A 22,961-nucleotide genomic window follows, 5' to 3' on the forward strand; every position below is an offset into this window, starting at 1 on the left:
CTCATCATGGTTGTGCTTGAAGAGGGTCAGCATGATACTCTGTTTGACATGTATGGCAAGTGTATTCCTGAGACAGAGCAGCCTCTGGGAGACAAACCTGTCTCACCAGCAGGTTGTGTTGTAGTTGCATATCAGATTCAGGCCTGTCATGCAGGTAATGTGCGAGGGATTAGAATTACAGATATTGGGCAGCTGTAGTAGGGCAGGATCCAACATTGCCTTGTAGGCGTGACACATCCCATCTTTGAGCAACCTGCCTGATACTGGAGCAATAGAGATTTGAGCCTGTCTGCATGGGACAGGTGTTGGAGGCCATAGAATACCTTTGTGAGGTATTTCTGTGGCCTTTATTCTTGGTGCAAATGTCTAGATAGGTACATATAAATGGGGCATTGTAGTAAAATGTTGTTGTATGGAGTGAGTGAGGAGTATAGAGAGGTAATGACCACCTTTTTCCTGGATGCAGTCTCTTTACCTATGAGATGAACCACATACAAGGCTTTACCGACCACTGATTCTACATGATGGTTGAATGGGAAATTGATATCAACCTGAGTACCCAGGTCTCTCAACACAGGTTGTGTGTTTAGGGGGTTGCCGTTGATGTGGTAAACAGTGGGGCCATGTCTTTGCCGAATGGTATGATGATACAGTTTTTTTTTTCATTTAGCTTGAGGCCAGGACATTGGCACCAGTCCATAGTTGATGTAAGACGCTCTTGCAGTAGATTAACATTGTTTGAGGAGACTGATAGACAGCATCCAACTTGCAGTCATCCACAGCACCCAACTTACACTCACCCATAAACTTGTTCAGTACCCACAACTGTAGGTGGTGGAAGATAGCATTCATGCCTACATGCATGTGGGTTATTTGGGGGCAGCAGCTACTTACATGGTTTCAAAGTGTATACATATTGCACACACACATAGGCAAGACAGACTATATTTGCCTCCTTATCAGATGCACAATGTGGGAAACGTTTTGTAGTAATGTCAGAGTTGGCATGAGAAACCATACCCACAGTAAGTGCAACAGACACAACTTCACTTTTTTTCACAATATAACAGCTTAGTTTTGTAGTATTTGCCTAGATTATGCTATTTCTCATAACATGTAGGTGTTTGTGCTGTAAAAAAAAAATACTGTTTTATGCAATTATTGCAATAATGTAGGAAATGTTTTTTGTCCTACACTCTTGGGACATTTGTATTGTTTTAGTTTTTACAGGACACACCTGTCCAAAGATGGACTGTAACTGGCCCAGTGGGTAACTGTAACACAGTCACACTGCTGCAAGGGAATGCACACACACAAACACACACACACACACACACACACACACACACACACACACACACACTCGCACACACACACTGCTGCAAAGGAATATACGTACACACACATAGACACACAAGCACACTACTGCAAGGGAATATATGTACACACACACACCGCTGCAAGAGAATATATGTACACACACACACACACACACACACACACACACACACACACACACACACACACGTGCACACACACACACACACACACACACACACACACACACACACACACACACACACACTGCTGCAAGGGAATATACATACACACACACTGCTGCAAGGGAATATATGCACACACACACACACACACACACACACACACACACACACACACACACACACACACACACACACACTCACACACACATACAAACACACAAAGAAACTGCCCTTGTTGAGATTAGAACCTCTACCTGTCTAGTTGTTCATACTACAGCACTGCATACATATCCCATGTGCCAGGGTGCTTAGGTGTTTTTGGAGTGTATGCCACTACTGTTCAGGTGGATGACATGTGCAGGCACTGTAAAGGTTACCAATGGGGAGGTTAACAGGCCCTTAAAATTGTATAACCATCAAACACGCACACACAGGCAAGACAGCCACACTGCTACGAGGGGATACATTTATATACACACACATACACTCACAGAGTTACCAGTTTGGAGAGTAGATCCCCATACCTATCTAGTTATATACACTATAATGCTACATACTTATTGCATGTGCCACAGAGTTAGTGTGTTTGAAGACTGTCTAACTGTGCTTCTAAGGTGGATGGCATCATTAGGCCCTGAAAAGGTTGCCAATGGGGGGTTAATAAGCTCTTAAAATTGTATAACCATCACACCCATAGGCAAGTCAGCCACACTGCTTTGAGGGGATATGCTTACATACACACACACACACACACACACACACACACACACACACACACACACACACACACAAACACACACACACACACACATATACACACACACACACTCACAGAGTTGTCAGTTTGGAGAGCAGAACCCCTACCTATCTAGTTATATCCACTATAGTACTATGTACTTATCTCATGCGCCATGAAGCTATTATGTTTGGAGAGTGTCTAACTCTACTTCTAAAGTGGATGACATCAACAGGCCCTGTAAAGTAAGCCAGTTTGGGGGTTAACAGGTAGGAATGGACCTTAAAATGTATTAGCATTACACACACATAGGCAAGACATACACACTGCTGCAAGGGGACATACTTATGCACATGCACACACACTCATACAGTTGCCACTGTTGGCTTAAAATCCTTACTTATCTAGTTGTATACACTATAATGCTACATACTTATCACATGCACCACTGAGCTTATGTGTTTGGAGTGTCCCAATGTACTTCTAAGGTGGATGACATCAGCACATCCTGTAAAGTAAGCCAACATGAGGGTTAATATATGAGCATTGCACACATAGGCAAGACATGCATACTGCTGCAAAGGGATATACTTATGCACACACACTCACACAGTTGCCATTGTTGGACTTAGAATCCCTACCTATCTAGTTTTATACACTATAGTGCTACGTACTTATTGCATGCACCACTGAGCTTATGTAATTGGAAAGTGTCCCAATGTGCTTCTAAGGTGGATGACATCAGCAGGCCCTGTAAAGTACGCCAACGTGGGGGTTAACAGGTAGAGACAGAACTGAAAAGGCATGAGCATTGCACACACATAGGCATAACAGACACACTGCTGCAAGGTGCTATACTTACGCATACACACACTCACATAGTTGCCATTGTTGGGATTATAGCCCCCACCTATCTAGTTGTATAGAGTATACTGTTACGTACATATTGCATGCACCACAGAGCTTATGTATTTGGACAGTGTCTTCCACTGCTGTTGGGGTGGATGACATCAGCAGCTGTTGACTGGTAGGGCACTGTTGTGGAGGACACTAGTCACGGGGCTGTAAAATGATTGCCCATTGCACAGACATAGGGCTGTTGGGTGTGTGTATGATGCTGTATGGGGAATGTCTCCACACAGACACAAGATGGTTGATGGAGATTAGAACCCCTATCTACCTAGTAATACACACTATAGCTCACTGTACTAGTTGCACATGCCACTGGTAACAATTGGTGTGCAAGTGGCTGCAGCACTACATCACTCTGTAACTTTCTGTGTGTCTCTCTCTCTCTCCCACTCTGTCTGTCTGTCTCTCTCTCTATAAATAAATATATATATATATGTGTGTGTGTGTGTGTGTGTGTGTGTGTGTGTGTGTGTGTGTGTTATCTATATATGTATCTATGTAAAACTGTACATATACATATACATATATATCTTATATGTGCCACATACTGATAGATAAGGACAATCATATCTGATGGAGATAGGAAGAGACAGTTATGTATACATAGCTGTCTGTATGCACAGAGGTATATTGACATTTCAGTTCTATAGGCAGATGAGTCTTCAGACATGGGCTAAAATAAGCTAAGTGTAGGAGCATGCCCAGTGTGACCATCAGTACTTACAAGGGGACTCTAGTCCGGACATACCTGTACTCCAGTGTAGGATTTAGTGTGCTACAGCCAGATGGCTGCTGCACCAAATTACGCAGTCCAGCACCTCTCTGATAGCATGCCCAATGGATTCCCCAGCTATGTGCTGGTCATAATATCTGACTCATACCTAGGGTGTGTGCAGATTGTATTAGACTGAATTAGGGTTTTTCACCTTATATCTGGTACATTTTACATAGCAATGTGATTTCCTGGTACATCAGTGGCAGATCATTATAGACTGATGTGAGGAACTGCTGACAGACATTTCAGTTACTGACTCCATACACAGCAAGGAACCCATGTTACTGCACAACCTGTTTGACTTTGCACTTTCTACATTTGTCTGGCCAGGAGTTCATCCTTCTCCTTATCTATGGGCCTTTGTCCCGCTCCTGTTCCTGGCTTTGTCCACAGTTGCGGCTCTATGTAGTTGTAGGTATGCTGTGACTGGGGTACAAGATGTAATACCACACACAGGATTACAGACTTCACACCTCTGACTGTATCTGTTTTGCAGGAAGTCCAGCATTGCACCACTATGTCTGCTCTGGTCCTCAGACAGTTTGTGCTGTATTGGTATTATAATGCTACATGGTGCCTATACCTCTCAACCTGTTAGAGAAAGACATCTGGACAAAGCCATATATAAAAGTGAGACACAGGCCCACTAGTAGGGACAATTTGTTAATATTGCTCTTACAAACTGAGACAGTTGGCTGAATAACACGGTCTGTATTAGCATGAATTTTCTGACAGGTATGAAATCTGCATCTCAAATGTCTGTCATTATTTTCTAACATCAACCTTTATTGATCTGCCACTAGTTTGCCAGAAACTGTATTATTATGCAAAATGAAGCAAACATAATAGGCAAAATTGTGGACATTCTGCAAAACTCTGTACATTTGATAGTTATGCTGGTGCCCACTGACTTGTTGTAAGTACTGACACAGTTACATGACAGCCTTGGCATCCAGCAGCTACCCTGACTTGTTACAACCTACTGTTCTACTAGCCACCATGTAGGTTACTCAGAGCTATCTGTGGCCCCCTGTCCCTCCATTATCTCTGGCTTTGTCCAGCTTTCTTGCAGTGTAGCAGAGCAACAGCAGCACCTATCATTTTGTCAGTTAAAATTCTCAAATATGTACTCCAATGGTGCATAGTATGTGGGAAAAATCAGATTGTAGGGTGTATGCATACTTTATAGTGGTGCGCTGCAGATGCAGCCTGTGTGATTGGCTCACTATGATGCAATCCACCTGACAGATATATCACTGGGGGGTTGAATGGGCCAGTGTCTGCTAAACAGGGCTTATCAGTCATTTTTACTTGACTGGCTTCCCTTAGCTATTTCGTTTTTATTTATTTATTTATTTTTTATTCTTTCACTGCTAAGTACTGGGGAACAGAGTGCAAACCAGCAGCACTAGTATAAACAGTGCTCAGCAGTTTGGAAACTCCTATCTGCACTGAGACACTCAGCTTTTCTTAAACCAGCTAAAACATGTGCCGCAGGGCTAAACACAGCTCAGCAGCATCGATCACACCCCCCTGCTTAGCTGTACTTAGCTGAGTGCAAACAGGTGCTGCTGAGCTCCAATCCAGCTAAACATGCAGTGACACACCCCCTTTTGATGTCAGCTACCTTTCTACTACTACTGCCTACATGGTTTTAGCCCTAGCATGTATCTGTGGACAGAGTGGCCCTTTTTGCTATTCAGTAACCCAGCTCATTTGCATATACCTACTTGAATATACCCCTGGATAATTCACTACACCAGGGCCTGCCTCCTTAGCAACCAGTGTAACCTACCATTGTACACACTGCATGCAGGGCACTATAATGCATTATTTTTCCAAATGTCTTATTTTTGTTTTTTAAACATTTTATTTATTTTTTTTTTTGCATAATGGCATGTTTGAGCGTTGCTATATACCACATAAATGTAATACATATATTAAAATAAAGTGAATATTTGTTATTGTTGTGCATTGCCTTTTGGACTCACTGGCCATAGTTTTGGCCATTTGCATGCCTACAGTGCCATATCCAGGCTTTTTTTTTTGGCTTTTACAGCCTCTGCTTAAAATGTACATTTCTGTACACGTTTTTTTCCGTGTACATTTCTGCCACCAACACGGCTCCTACACAGGTGCCTTTCTGCTTATTGGATTGCACATCATCCTCATTAGCATGGATTTTACCAGCTGATGAGGTGATTTGCATTCCTAGGACACTTCCGTGTCTGCACACCCTTGCACACCCCCAGACTATGTTTACTGGATCGCACAGCTACTGGTTTCAATGTTGGGGCTGTGCCACTATGTCTACATGGACAATCGGTCCGTGTAGGCTTTATTGAAATCTCCCCTGTATTAACTTCTTCAGAAAACACACTAACAGCAGAGTCAAAGTTATTCCAGTTTCTATCTTGCATTAAGTCTTATTTAACATTATCATCATCATCATTGTTGTCATTATTATTTTTACTGTTATTATTTCATAAATGACTGCCCAGAATGTACCTGAGCGGGCTGTTGCCACTTCAGATGAGGTCCACAATCCACAGAACTGCACTGGCATGTTCAACAATATGACCATTATTAACAGTAAATAACATTGAAAACCATAAGATATCAGAAGCTAGAATGAAACCATGAAGTGTCAGTTGTATAATAATAGGCACTTTTATTCCTTTACTACAAAACATAGAACAAAGGCACTTGTATTTTTGTAACTGACACTTCATTGTTTCATTCCAACTTCAGGTGGTTTATAGTAAATAACAATGCAAAATACCAGAGCCAGATCACAATCAAATGGGGACCTAAGCAAGGTAACAGATTGGGCCCCCACAGAACAGACCCTCCTGCAGCAACCCCCTACCACTCCCAGCAGCAGCCCCCTTCCCAGTAATTCCAGTGTTCCATTACTTGGCTACTTCTCCTAAGTTGCCATAAAGACTGTTCAAACCTGTCAGTGGGCATACTGTTTTCTTATTTACTTCTAGAATGATTACCGATATTGAAAAAAATAGCACAAACACAAATAGCCATTTGCTAAACAAACAATACAGTCTCACAATGAAAACAGACTTAGCATGAGCAGTAAACTTGTCTGCACTTGAAACTCACATTCATTAAAACTGCATTAAAACCCACATTCAAAGTAAATGCATCTGACCAGTGGAGGGCTAAGTTTACCTTTGTGCCATTTTCAAACCATAGGCTCCTTGGGCTCCTTGCAAACATTTATAGGGCCACGCATACATGTATGTATTCTTTGATTCACTTTCCTGATTGTATTAAATTATATCCCTTGTATAATACAGCACCACTTATTAGAATTTGTTTTAAATGTGTAGTTTTGAGCATTCTTCTAGTAAGCAATGAAACAACATGTATGAACCAATAATGACAAAACTACCCATCTCAGGAAATTTCAACCATAAAAGGCCACTCAGAGTTATGTCATTACAATCCACCAATATCACTCAATAAGCACAATCTCTACAGATGTAAAAGTCATCGGAATAATTCCACATTAAAGAGGTCTGTGACTAATGGAGCTGTTTCTACTGGCAAACACTTTACATTTCAGTGTTTCCTCTACATATTCAGTACCTGCTGCCCTTGAATTAATTGCCTATATTACATTAAAAAAGTTAGTAAGCTCACAATATTGGAGTAGGAGAGGACTGACAAACCAACATGTTGTTCATAGTTACTAGGCATCTCATACAAAGGAAGACACACTCAGGAGTGCAGAACCCCTATCCCCATGAAAATGCACCAAATAGTCATCAATCAAAAGGGCACTGCAATACCAACACTCCATCTATGGGTCTACTTCTATATTTTCTAAGTTTTAAAATTCCAACTTTCTTATGGTTGAAGATTTGAAACTTCAAAATTTAAATAAAAAAATAAGAACTGTTGGCTGATAATAATAAAAGAGAGTGAATGATCGTATGTATGCTCTTACACTGATGTCGTTGGTGTGGAGAGGTCAAGAGAGGTCATGTGATCCTGTGCTTTATAATAAAGGAGGAAGCGAGGGTTGTTCCCCTCTTCTGTTTTTAACCAGATTGATTGCCTTCATGTGTGTTTATTTTCCTCTGTAAATGTATGTTTAACCCGACTTTCTTGCCCTTAAGATGACAGTGCCAACAGGTTATGGGTCCAGGAGGGAAGTAGGAAGCTGATGGCAAAGACTGTTTTGATGGAGATGAAAAGAATTATGAGTTGTGGGAGACAAAGTTTTTGGGACACCTGCGCTTGCTAGGAGAGAAAGATGCCATTTTGCAAAATGTGCAGCAGCACATAGAAGGTGACGAGAATGAGGAGGAAGGCAACGCTGAGAAAAATGAGGAGGCCTATGCAGAGCTAATACAGTTCTTAGACAACAAAAGTTTGTCCCTCGTCATGAGAGAAGCTGCAGATGTTAGTAGAGAAGCGCTTCAGATCTTGAACGACCATTATGCCAGGAAAGGGAAGCCATGGGTAATTAGCCTATAAACTGGATTAACAAGCCTCCAGAAGGCTACCAGTGAAAGTGTCACAGACTATATTATAAGGGCTGAAATGGCCATTGCAGCACTTAGAAATACTGGGGAGAAGCTCAGTGATGGATTATTAATTGCGATGATTCTGAAAGGGGTGCCTGAAACCTTTAAACCATTTGCAGTACACATCACGCAAGATGATGATAAGTTGAGCTTTGGTGAGTTCAAGACAAGGTTGAAAAGCTATGAACATACTGAGAAATTTAAAGCCAATGTAAGTAATGATAATGTGATGAAAGTGAGTGGCCTTGGAGAAAGGGTAAAAGCAGAGATTATATGCTATAGCCATGGCCAAAAGGGACACAAGGCACGAGAATGCTGGAGAGAATATAAGAGACAGTTGTGCAGTTTGTGCAAAAACTCTAGCCACAGGGACAGTAACTGTAGACAAAAGAAGAAAGGTAATGTGAAACAAGCAACTGATGTGGATGATCGCACATTTGTATTCAGAATAAATGAGCATCGGATCTGTGAATTAAAACAGAAAGGATTAATGGTGGACACTGGCGCTACGTCACACATAATTAACAACCTGAAAAAGTTTAAACACTTTGATGCAACTTTCCAACCGGAGAAGTACACTGTGGAATTAGCTGACAGGACTAGAACTTGTGGTGTCACACAGAAGAGAGGTAATGCAGAGGTATGGCTGCTGAACACAGAGGGGCGCAAAGTAAAGGTGATGATGACTTGGGTGCTGTATATCCCGGCATATCCACAAAATTTTTTTCTGTTAAGGCAGCAACGTCCAAAGGGGCCTCGATCAACTTTAAACAAGGAAGGGACCAACTCATCTACAAAAACGGCACCAGGTTTGACATAATTATGATAGACTCTATTATTTAGACACATATGATGAAGAAAACGAAGGTGAGACATATTATGATTCATCTCAGAGCTGTTACGGCATTCAAGCATGGCAAAAAATTCTTGGTCACTGTAATTTTGAAGATGTGTCAAATTTAGAAAAAGTGGTAAAAGGAATGAAAATTAAAGGTAAAGTTGATAAACCTAACCTAGATTGTGAAACCTGTACACAAGGGAAATTTGCCCAGAGCAGAAGCAGAGAACAAGATGCAAGAGCAAAAACTGTGTTTGAACTAGTCCATACTTATTTGGCCGACCCAATTGAGCCAGCAGCAAAAGATGGATTTAAGTACACTTTAGCATTTAATGATGACTACTCAGGTGTAATATTTGTCTATTTTCTGAAAGCCAAGAGTGACACAGTCAAGGCGACTGAAAAGTTTATTGCAGATTCAGTCCCTTATGGGAGGGTAAATTGTATCAGATCAGATAATGGCACTGAGTTCATGTCAAAAGACTTTCAGTCACTACTGAGTAAAAATGTTATAAGACACGAAACATCAGCACCTTACTCACCCCATCAGAATGGGACAGCGGAGAGAAACTGGAGAATACTGTTCGAAATGGCAAGGTGCATGTTGATAGAGAGTGACCTACCTAAAGAGTTGTGGACATATGCAGTAATGACTGCTGCTTTTATTCACAACAGATGTTATAACAGGCGTGTGGGGCAGACCCCATTCTTCATGCTAACAGGAAAGAAGCCTGATCTTTCAAGGATGAGAGAATTTGGATCAGTGTGCTATGCATACAAACAAGATAAAAAGTAGTTAGACCCAAGATGTGATACGGGGATTTTTGTCGGATATGATAAAAACAGACCATCATATCTGGTCTATTATCCTGACACAGGAAGGGTCCTTAAACACAGGTCAGTCAAGTTCATTACTAAGAATGTAGCTGAATGCCATATTCAGACAGACCCAGAAGTGATGGATGAAGATTTTAATACCAGAAGAAGTGTGCATGTTAATTCAGAATCAAATGTTGGCAGTCAAATCACAAAAGAAATACAAGTAAATCAAACTGAATCTACGATAAATGATGTTGACACAAAAATAACACAAGAAGAGGAAAGGCAGAATACACACTACTGTAAAAGAGAGAGAAAACCACCTGCATACTTGAAGGACTATGAGTGTAAAGTTAAAAATGACAATTATGTGACAGTAATGTTGACTATTGTTACAGACTAATATTCAACACACCACAGAGCTTTAAAGAAGCCATGACTTCGTCTAACTCGGAGAAGTGGGTCAAAGCTATGAAGGAGTAACTTAAGTCTTTAAAGGAAAAACAACACATTTACACTCACCACACTGCCAGAAGATAAAAATGCAGTGGGGGGGTAGGTCGGTTTTCACTGTAAAAGACAATGCAGATAATACTGAGACTTACAAATCTAGATATGTGGCTAAAGGCTACAGTTAAGTTGCTGGTATAGACTATAATGAAACATTTGCACCAACGGCAAGTATGACATCTGTACGAAGCCTAATGCAGATGACAGCTCAGTATGATTTAGAATTGCACCTGATGGATGCACAAATGGCCTATTTACATGCTCCTATTGACTGTGAGGTATATATGAAGCAAAATGAAGGTTTTGAAAAGAAATCAAATAATGATGAAAAATTGTTTTTTAAACTGAATGACTCATTGTACGGATTGAAACAATCAGGGCGTAACTGGAATAAAATGATGGACGATTATCTTTGTGAAAATAGTTTTATCCAAAACCCCGCAGACCATTGTGTATACACTAGACAGGCTGAAAATGAGAAAACAGTCCTAATTATATGGGTTGATGATCTCATTATAGCAGCTAGTGACAATGAATCACTGAATGATGTAAATGAAATGCTCAAAGCTAAATTTAAAATAAAATGTCTGGGAAAGAGAAGACATTTTCTAGGCATTGACTTTACCCAGAACAGTTGTGAAGTAAAGATGAGCCAAAAGAGGTACATCACAAAAATTCTTGAGACATTTGGTATGTCTAATTGTAAAGTAAGAAGTACCCCTTCTGAACAAAAAACAAACTTTGAATGTGACAATGAATCTACAGATCCAAGAAAATATTGTGAGCTTGTGGGTAGTTTGATATATGTTATGACAAGCACGAGACCTGATCTTAGCTGGATTGTAAGCAAACTTTCACAATATTTGTCACAACTGAGTGAATCTCATTTAACACTAGCCAAACATGTGTTAAGGTACTTAAAAGGTACATTGGACCGATAGCTGTGTTACAAGTAAAGTGAAGAGAAACTTCAGCTTGTAGCATACAGTGATGCAGATTGGGCAATAGATCAAAATGATAGGTGTAGTACAACAGGTTATTGCTTTAGCCTCAATAGAGATGGGCCTATTATTTCATGGAAATCAAAGAAACAACAAACGGTGGCGGCTTTATCTACATGTGAGGCAGAGTACATGGCATTAGCAGCAACGACACAGGAGAGTTTGTACCTTGTGCAGCTGTTGAGTGGAATGGATGGAGAGTGCAAGTATGTGCCAGTAACAATATTTGAGGACAATCAAGGAGCAATCGCTTTGTCAAAGAATCCAGTAAACCGACAGAGATGTAAATGTGTTAACATTAAGTATCATTTTGTTAGATCAGCACTTAATGATGATAAAATAAGCACTGAATATTGCCCAACAATGGACATGGTTGCAAATATCTTTATTAGACCTGCTACGAAATCAAAGATTGAAAGGTTCATGTTTTATGTATTTGGGATGTAAAGGAAAAGTTATCCAAAATATGTTCTTAAATGTATTTGTATACAGCATAAGAGCAAATGGGGGTGTTGGCTGATAATAATAAAAGAGAGTGAATGATCGTATGTGTGCTCTTACACTGATGTCGTTGGTGTGGAGAAGTCAAGAGAGGTCATGTGATCCTGTGCTTTATAATAAAGGAGGAAGCGAGGTTTGTTCACCTCTTCCGTTTTTAACCAGATTGATTGCCTTCACGTGTGTTTATTTTCCTCTGTAAATCAGTGGCAGCTGGTGACTTCAAATTAAAGGGAGGCTGCAAGAGACAGCTGAATGGGTGGGGCCAATGGGAAGAGGTGTGACCAACTAGAAAGGGGTGGGGCTATGCTCAAAACCACAACTGGCACTTTAATTAAATACGCTGCCCTGGGTGCCAAACCATCATTACAAGAGTCCAATCAAGACAAAACAAAGTGCAGAAGAAAAAAATATTTCAGTGCATTGGCTACATGACAACTTACTTAATATCTAGATGGAAACACAAAGGTTATGAGGCATGAAAAAATAAATTGCTTTTTAAATGCATTACTGGAATGCCAGTCAAAATCAAGTATACAAAAAAAACGAGCAGCACTCAGCTCAAACCACTTCTTCTTGTACTGCAATTCTAATTATAATTTATATTCAGCTTTATAAAATTACCAAGTAACATGCTGAAAGTAGCAATCTCTGTGATACCCCCACTTGTAAAAATGTTTCTTATCCAAAAAAGACTTGCTGCCTGACAACTATCTACTTGTTTCATGGAGAACGCATGATCAAAGTAAAAAATGAACAGCGAACAAGAAAAAAGCTCAAGATAAATTGCTTAAAGGATTACTGCACAAGTTATGGACCACACATGATAGATTGGCATTCTGTTTAGTTTACGGGTAAAGCCTGCAAAGATAACTGCAAGTCTCCAACAAATCTAATGAGCTTCTGGAAATACTGTAATCCTGTCCTTTATTACAAATACTGTCATATGCATTTCAATACCTAAGGCTTATTCATTATCTAGATATGTAAATATTTTTTGCATGGCAACAATGAAAAGGCTTTCAATGTTGGTAATTCTTTAACAGTATGCTTATTAAAACTTACTTTTATCTTACAATCTCTGACAAGCTTACCTGATGGTCATTAAAGCATTGCTACTTTAATACAGAGCAACAGGGCACTGCAACAGCATGCATTTTCTGAATAATAAGAAGCATAAATTAACAGTATAAAAATATGACAGAAAACCAGAACATTCTGCAAAATCAAGGACAGATGAAAAGCCACGGTCATACTTGTGGTCTACCTTGGATGGGGGAATACTTTGCACACTTACACTGCATAAATGCTCCTTGCCTTGCTTGGACACACCCAGAGCCACTACAATGGGGAGTGGAGTGCAATAAGTAGGTCACAGTTTGAAATGACTCTGGCTGACGGTGATGGCTCTGACACTTATACCTCTCAACCTCAGAGCAAGAAATCTGGACAAAGCCATGCATAGAAGTGGGACACAGGCCCAAAAATAAAGACAATTTTTAAATACTGCTCTTATAAACTTAGAAAGATAATAGAATAGTAGTAGGTCTTGCATTAGTATGAATTTTTGAAGGGTATGAAATCTGAAACTCAAATGTCTGCCATTATTTTCTAACTTCAATCTTTAATGATTTGCCACTAATTTGCCAGAAAACCACAATTTTATGAAAAACAGACCAAATATGTTATGCAAAAATATAAAATTGCCACACAATACAGCTGGGAAGCTATCAAAGAAGGGACACCTTTTTAAAAATAGCACTGTTAACTTGAGCAGCTGAGAAAATAAGAACATCTAAATGCATTTCTGAAATAAAAGTAATCTATAACTCTGATCATTACAGTTATTTATAATTGTAACCCCCCCCCATGTTTTCTTCCAAACTTGCCATTTTGCAGAGGGATTATTAAGGGGAGAGCAACATTTTGAGCCAAAATTGGAGACAGTTGAGAGGTTTGGATATTCCTAATTTTATAAAGTGATTTATTTGCATGTACCCCTCAACCTCTTAATGCAGGAAATCTGGATATGGTCAAATATATTGGGAGAACATACAAACAGTACTAAAAAGACAGTTGATAGTGTTAGAAAAATCTACATGCTGCTTAGAAAATATATTTTACATACTGCTTAGAAAATATGTTTACATATATTCTACCTAGAAAAATATAGAAAAATGTGTGCTTTAGTTAGGAATAAATGTACTTAAATTCATAAGAGTTAGGTAATGCATTTAATTCTGTCTTGCTAGTATAAAATGAAAAATAAACCTACATGTTATTGCTTGAAGCACAAGCTGCAGTGTAATCAGAAATTTGACCTTGGCAGCTTGCAGATGCAGTCTGGCTCATGTCTTTCAAGTAAAGATTATTTTGGAAAGTTGGAAAATAATAAATCTGTTCGCATGTAAGTCTTTCTTTCATGCCTCCACCAGGGAAGTAGCCTTGTGCGCACTATCTTTGATAGTGCGCAGCTGGGGACAAGAGAAACAAGAGAAGGCTTTAAGGAAAGACTTACATCTATTGTATTTGAACTAATCAGAGTACCTTGAATTGGCTACATCCTCAGGAGGTCATCGTGACTGACCAGCTGTCTGCAAGGCTGCAACTTTCTCATGGGAAAAGGACTTTTTGAAAAACACAAGATCAGCAGTTTTTATGAATAGCCATGATGTAAAGACCCTGTCACTAGCCACACCAGTGAGGTGGGCAAAACTGATAACAAAATGTATATAACCAATGTGTCTTGATCAATAAAGCAGTCAAAATTCTATACAAACTTTGTGTATGGTTTTTTGCCTCCTAATGTACATTAGCTTAGAGATGCTCTAGCTTTCCTGCATTATTGTTTGTTATTGATTGACATTGTGTTTGAATAACTCAATGATTTTTACAGTCTGACTCTAACAAATTTATTTAACATCTTGGTCCTTCGGACCGGAATTCCCTTGGTAAGCTACAGGTCAGAATATATAGGTGGTATTGAAGTCTGCGCAGAAGAAGGAAAGACCTCCGACTGAATTGTCGTGTCCAAAGAGGCTGTCCACTTCTCTGATCTGTGGCCGAAAAGCGGAAAACTGGGTCCTAAAAAGCCTATCAAACATAAGCAGGAGGCTCGGGTAAGCAGAATTCCTCTCTTTGTTTTTGTTTTAAATCGGGGACCAGGTTACACTGTGCTATTGCTAAGGTTTGTAATAGCAGGGAGAGAGGTAGTCGAAGTATTGTATCTTGAGTCATAGATCAGGAAATAAAGCAAAACAAAGTAAACAGTCATTCTAGACACTACTGTGAATACGGGGAATAGAGATACCACGTGGTACAAGAGAAAGGGTTACGTAACAGTTTTGTTGTTGTTTCTTTCTCTCTCTCTCTCTCTCTCTCTCTCTCTCTTTTCTTTTTTTCTTTCAGAGACATGGGAAACGAGTGCACTAAAGGGTCACGTGACCCGCCCCTAACAGAAGATGCAAAATATATGCAATTACAGAGAGCAAATAATGTGAGATATTTTGCAACATGGGTTAATAAGTATGACTTTGATGGTAAATTGAATAAAATGGCATTAATAAAACTTTTGAGACAGTTAAAATCTGACGCAGAAGGTCAGGCAAAAAAACAACAACAGTTGGGTGTTCCTCAAGCACACAGGTGGATTGAAAAAGCAAACCGAAGGGAACAAAAAAATAAAAATGCAAAGGCATTATTTTTAGACAAAGAGGATAATAATGTAGTAGTAGCATCGGTCCCTCCCCTACCACGTCCACCAATGCCTTACTCAGAATATGAAGCGGGAGGGCAGGCTGACCCCCCTCCACGTTACCCAGAAACAACAGGGACATTAAGACAACCATTTGTAAGAAAACCTATCGGGACTAAATCCCGAACACGCCAAACACTTGTAGATATTCAACCAAGCGGGAATTTATTAGATGAGGGTGAGGAAATCTGTCCATTAATAAAAGTACCAAACCCGCAGGCAGGACAGGAGGGCCAGGCCTCAACTCTCTTAGTGTATAGACCATGGACACCGGAAGACATCCGAAAAGCTACAGAAGGAATTCCCCATCCAAAAATTAACTTTGAGAAATTTTTACAGGATTTACAGGGTATGAAATTAAGTTACCACTTAAATGGGGAAGAGGTAGAAAGAGTAGTTAGACAAATTTTAGGTCCGGACTGGCACATGATTTGTGGCACCTGGAATGCTCGTGACGCACAACACAGGCCACTCCTACATAGTGACGCAAAACTAGATACTAGATTGAAGGGTCTTACAGACCGCATCACTGAAAAATGGAAACCTAGGGCAGACTGGACTTGCATTAACCAGTGTGTACAAAAAGATAATAAAACTGTGGATGCATACTATGAAAGATTGTTAGAATGTTTTAATAACCATAGTGGCATGCCTGTTTTGCAGCTTTGTTGAGCCATGGGCACAGCCATGTCTCAACAGGGGGGATGGTACAGTTAGTTAACAGAACATTCCAAACATATGGATTTACGAATTATACACAAAAATTTTGTGCAACATGCCATGTTTGTAGCAAACATCATGCACAGGGAGCATTTAAACCAAAGCGAGGGAGTTTTCCAACACCACCCTATCCGTTCCATACTATTTGTATGGATTTCATAGAACTGAACAAATGTGAAGGAAAAAAGTACTGTTTAGTAATCATAGATATGTTTTCAAAATGGGTAGAAGCTTTTCCAACTAGAAATCCGGATGCAGCAACAGTGGCAAAGGCCCTAGTAAAAGAAATCATTCCTAGATTTGGCATACCGAAAAGAATCTATAGTGACAATGGGACACATTTCGTTAACCAAACGATACAGCAGCTTGGGAGATTTTTTGGGATTTCTTTGAAAAACCATTGTGCTTATCACCCTCAGTCAGCAGGACTGGTGGAAAGATACAATGGAATATTGAAAAACAAGCTGAGAAAATTGATGAGTGAGACTCAAAAGACTTGGATTTGCTGTCTGCCTTTAGCACTGCTAAGCATGAGAACTGTTCCAAATGTAAAGGGCCTGACCCCTTTTAAAATAGTGTTTGGAAGGGCATATTGTGTGCCACAATGGAAGGCCCTCATGCCTGCAGAGCTGGAGGCCGATGACTCATTAGCTAGTTATATAAAAAAGTTTTTAACAAATAAGACTGTTTTGCAGTTGAACTCTTTTCCAGATAAACAAGAAACGAAACCAGAAGCCGTGCTGACCCCGGGGTCCTGGATTTGGCTGAAAATCATAAAAAGAAAGAACTGGGCGAGTCCAAGGTGGAAAGGTCCGTACCAGGTACTGCTGGCAACACCCACCGCAGTGAAAATCGCTGAGAGATCATCTTGGGTTCATTTAACCCATTGCAAACCTGTTAAGAAATTTAGTTTAGACATACCACAGGATCAGAATGGCCAGAAGCAGAATGAATAAAAATGTGAAACAACCCCAGAGACACTGGTTCACTGGCCTACTAATCATACACTTAATAACTATGTTTGTAGTAACCTTTTTGTTGTTATGGTTTTTCTTTCATATAACTACAGAAGTGAAATTAATAAAACGTGATGAAGGACTGGCCACAGACTGGCACCCAAACTTTAACACATACCTGGCTATGAAGCGAGTTTATGTAGAAACTATGAACATTTCAAATTGCTGGGTCTGTACTGCAATACCCACAGCATATGGAGGACTTTTGATGTCTGCTGTCCCCTTGGGAATAAATGCAACTTGGGAAAACCTGTTATTTGACACTGGTACTGTGAGATCACAAGACAAAGTGGCATTACATTTGCCTATTACTCAGAAAGGAATTGTTTGTTTTGTTAAAAATGATACACTCCAGGTTGGTTGGAGTAACTGTAACATAACTGTGTCTTACAAATGTTATATAAAACCTATAGACCAAGGTACTAGTTGCAGCACGAATTATGATTCATATTTAAGCTTGATGAAAACAACATTAAGAAATGTGCAAAAATCTCCTGAAATATATAGACAATTCTCTGTTATAGATAAAAAAATGTTTCATTCAGGGTTAACCCGCATCAGTACAAAAGTAAAAAATTGTTATTTCGTTTGTGGAAAAAAGGCCTATAAATGGTTACCTGAGAATTGGTCCGGCAGTTGTTTTTTGGGTTATCTGGTTCCAGCCATAAGACATACTGCAAAATTGCCTCTGGGTAAAATACGTAATGTGAAAAATGTGACTCACCGAACTGAAAATACAGTCAGAAAACCTACTAATCCAGTGGGTAAAATCAAAGCAAGCTGAAAGAATCATTCGTCTGTGAAGGACAAAGAAAAATTGACCCATATGGACTTAAGTGACAGTGTTATATCCTGGGCCGGAATATTCCCAGCCTATGGAGCAGTCAAATCGATTTGGGAATTGAAAAAATTGTCGAAACTTCTCAAAGTAATGAGCAATGCGACTTTTTCTGCTCTTGAACTTGTGACTGATGAAATAAATGCAATAAAAACAGTTGTATTACAAAACCGAATGGCTCTCGACTTCACCCTAGCGGCGAGAGGTGGTACGTGCGCGCTTATCAAAAAAGAATGCTGTGCGTACATACCAGACAACCAGCATAAAATCAATGACCACCTAGAGGTAATTCAGCAAGTGTCAGCAATGACAGAACCAGGCCCAAACCCACTGACAAACTTTTTCCAGAATCTGTTTGGGGGGTGGGGGTCGGTCCTTATGAACATTCTAATTGCAATTTGTGTGGTGCTGCTCATAATTGGAGCATGTGTCTGCTGCGGGATACCCTGTGTAAAAAAATTAGTTAAGGACTTAGTTAATGTATCAGTGACTGAAACTATGTACCAGGATATAAAATTAAACTTGTTGATACCGAGTGAAAGCCTATCTGAAATATAAAACAAATGACTTACTTAGCTGAAAGTCCATGAAAGGAAAAGGCTAAGAAATGAACTAACACTGTTTATGTTTCATATAGTATTAAATGCATTAAAAGGAGGGAGAATGTTAGAAAAATCTACATGCTGCTTAGAAAATATATTTTACATACTGCTTAGAAAATATGTTTACATATATTCTACCTAGAAAAATATAGAAAAATGTGTGCTTTAGTTAGGAATAAATGTACTTAAATTCATAAGAGTTAGGTAATGCATTTAATTCTGTCTTGCTAGTATAAAATGAAAAATAAACCTACATGTTATTGCTTGAAGCACAAGCTGCAGTGTAATCAGAAATTTGACCTTGGCAGCTTGCAGATGCAGTCTGGCTCATGTCTTTCAAGTAAAGATTATTTTGGAAAGTTGGAAAATAATAAATCTGTTCGCATGTAAGTCTTCCTTTCATGCCTCCACCAGGGAAGTAGCCTTGTGCGCACTATCTTTGATAGTGCGCAGCTGGGGACAAGAGAAACAAGAGAAGGCTTTAAGGAAAGACTTACATCTATTGTATTTGAACTAATCAGAGTACCTTGAATTGGCTACATCCTCAGGAGGTCATCGTGACTGACCAGCTGTCTGCAAGGCTGCAACTTTCTCATGGGAAAAGGACTTTTTGAAAAACACAAGATCAGCAGTTTTTTATGAATAGCCATAATGTAAAGACCCTGTCACTAGCCACACCAGTGAGGTGGGCAAAACTGATAACAAAATGTATATAACCAATGTGTCTTGATCAATAAAGCAGTCAAAATTCTATACAAACTTTGTGTATGGTTTTTTGCCTCCTAATGTACATTAGCTTAGAGATGCTCTAGCTTTCCTGCATTATTGTTTGTTATTAATTGACATTGTGTTTGAATAACTCAATGATTTTTACAGTCTGACTCTAACAAATTTATTTAACAATAGAATAACAGGTCTTGCTTTAGCATGCATTTCTCTGAAGGTTATGACTTCTGAAACTCAATGTCTGTCATTATTTAGTGACTTCATTCCTAAACGATTTGGCAGAAAACCACAAATTTTATGAGGAACAAACCAAAAATAAGAAGCAAAAATCTATTAATTCTGCAAAAGTCTGGACAGTTGAGAGGTATAGTTCAACCGGGGCTGTCTGAGTTTGCTGCCCCCCCCCCCACAAAATCATGGTTGAATGGAGCGTCCCCCTGCAGCCATTCCAATGTCCCATTCCTTGTTTATTTCGCCCCATTTACCATGAACACTGCAATGTGCATACTGCTTTACTTCTGCGATGATATGGATTTCATTTTAAAGTTTTATTTTATATTTTACAGCATAAACCCTAATAGATATCTGCTAAACAAAGCAATGCAGTCTCACAATGAAAATAGACTTAGCATTAAAACTTCTCTGCCCTTGAAACTCACATTCATTGAAACAGCATTGAAACCCACATTCAAAGAAAATACATTTTGCCAGTGGCAGATAAAGATTAATTTTGGGCTGTTTTCAAATAATAGGCCCCTTGACCACGAAACATACACATGCTCTTTGATACACCTTCCTGACTGTATTAAATTATATTCCTTGCACAATACAGTACAGTTGAACTGCCCAATTCAGAACATTTCCATCATAAAAGTCTACTCAAACTTCAACAGTCCACCAGTATCAGTAAATATGCACAATCCCTGAAGAAGTAAAAGCCATCTAAATAATTCTACATTAAAGAAATATGTTAACTAATGAAGAGGTTACTGCTAGCAAACAACTTTATATGTCATTGTTTCATCTACAAATAAAGTGCCTGTTGCCCTTGAGGAATAAATTGCTTATGCTGCATTAAAAAAATTATAATGCTAATAATATTGCAATAGGGAATGGATGGCAAACTGATAACAGGTTCATAGTTAGTAGGTATCTTTGCCAAAGAGGACTGCAGCATCCATCCCCTTTAAAAACAGAGTACAGTATCAGAAATGGATCTACCTACTGTGGGAGTAGAACCCACAGCCTTCTGCATCAAACAAAAGTACACTACCTGTTGTGCTATTTACAATGTAAGCAGACTTGGCATAAGCAGCACTGAACTTTTGTTCCCCTGCAGCTCTCAGCTCCTTATAAAATCTACTCGACACTCAGCTGTATCTCTGAACTTTGCAGCACAAGAAATCTGGACAAAGCCAAAATGTATTTGGGGGGGGGGGCAAAAGCCCAAAAACCAGGGACACATTTTAAACATTGCTTGTATAATGTTGGAAAGTTGCTAGAATAAAATGCTGTATTACCACCATACATTTAACTGCCAAGGACTGAACCCAGGTCCCTCTGCAAAACAGCCAGAGCAACATACCACTATGCCAAATCATCTATTTTTATGAAAGAAAGGAAGACTGAAACTTAAATGGCTACCATTTAGTGAATTCAGTTCTCACCATAGCTGTCAACATCTTAGCACAGAACACCTGAACAAAGACAATAATGGGGGAATACAGCCCCCAAACATATTCAGTGAGTTCAGTTATCAGGATAGCTCTCAACCTTGGCACAAAAAACCTGGATGAAACCAATAATGGGGGAATACAGTCCAAAAAATAGGGACAAATATCCACTGAGGACACCAGAGCAAACCCACGGAAAACATGCAGACTCCACACAGAAGGCACCCCAGCCAAGAATCAAACCAGAAAACCCATAGTTGTCAGGAAACCCTGCTACCACTACACCACTGCACTACTGTCGGTTTTAAGTAACAAAAATACAGAAACCACAAATTTTATGAGGAAAAGAACAAATATGAGGCAAAAATCTGCAAACATTTTAGACATGGTGGTGGGTAGGGAATTCAGGCTCTTGTCACTTAGGCCCAAGGTGTAGGGTTCAAGCCTTTTCTCTACCCACTACCATGAAGCAACTGGGGCATTACACACACACCTTTCCTCACAACAGAATGGATAGTTTAAATTATGTGTGGAATGTGCTTACTTCCACAGTGGCATACGTGCTGGGCAAGCATGGTTCTCCTTAAAGGAGAAGGCACCTCCACTGTGGTGTTAAGAAGTTTTTTTTTTTAAATATATTATTAGAGTCAATGTTTAAGCCTACTGGCCAGAGAAGGCCCCGTCCCCAACAACAGGGCCCTATTAAACTGCCTTTGTGGCCTTCTGCTGAATCCCCCTCTGGTACCCACCAGGAATAAGCACAGAACAAACTCAAAAATCACCCTGGAGGAATTCCAGCATCAAAAGGTTGTACAACAAAAGGCAGAAAATCATGGCAAAAATAAGGAAATGCAACACCCAGCAAGACAAAAACTTTCTGAGCAATCTTAACAAGCAACTCATAGTTATAGTCAAGTCTACCAAAGCCAAATTTGAGGTACAAAATAACCTCCCATGACAAGAACAATCACAAGGCTTTCTTTAGGTTGACCATAACCTCAATGACAACACACAATCATGTGCAGAACAAATTGGAAATGGGACCACCTACATTGAGCCACAAATTTCATAGATACATAGATAATTGCTAGGCTACCTGCCCTTGTGTGCCATTTTAAGCCTAGTCAATTTCTCACAAAGAATGAGTATTAAACCCTGTACCCTGTGTCTATCAGGTAAACTCCTTAACCATTAAGCCAACACTCAACCCTAGGTATAGCAAATCTAGTGGTTAACAAATTCAGCTCCAACCCCCCCCCCCGGCAACCCTCAGGAATAAACAGCAAACATAAAACCACCAACTGTCATTAGAGAACCAATCTTCAATGCATTCTCCAAGGACAAGAGCACCATATTGTTGAGCCCTGATAATATCCCAGGATGCCTCTTTTTAATTTCTTCAAGTCTTTTGGGTTTCTAATACCATGACGAGAATGGACCCCATTCCTAAGTCAAAGTACGATTAAAGTTCATGAAATTAGTATTGTTTCA

The sequence above is a fragment of the Protopterus annectens genome, chromosome 13.part0 (assembly GCF_019279795.1).
Source record: "Protopterus annectens isolate FY-2018-M chromosome 13.part0, PAN1.0, whole genome shotgun sequence".
In the NCBI taxonomy this organism is placed as follows: domain Eukaryota; kingdom Metazoa; phylum Chordata; order Ceratodontiformes; family Protopteridae; genus Protopterus; species Protopterus annectens.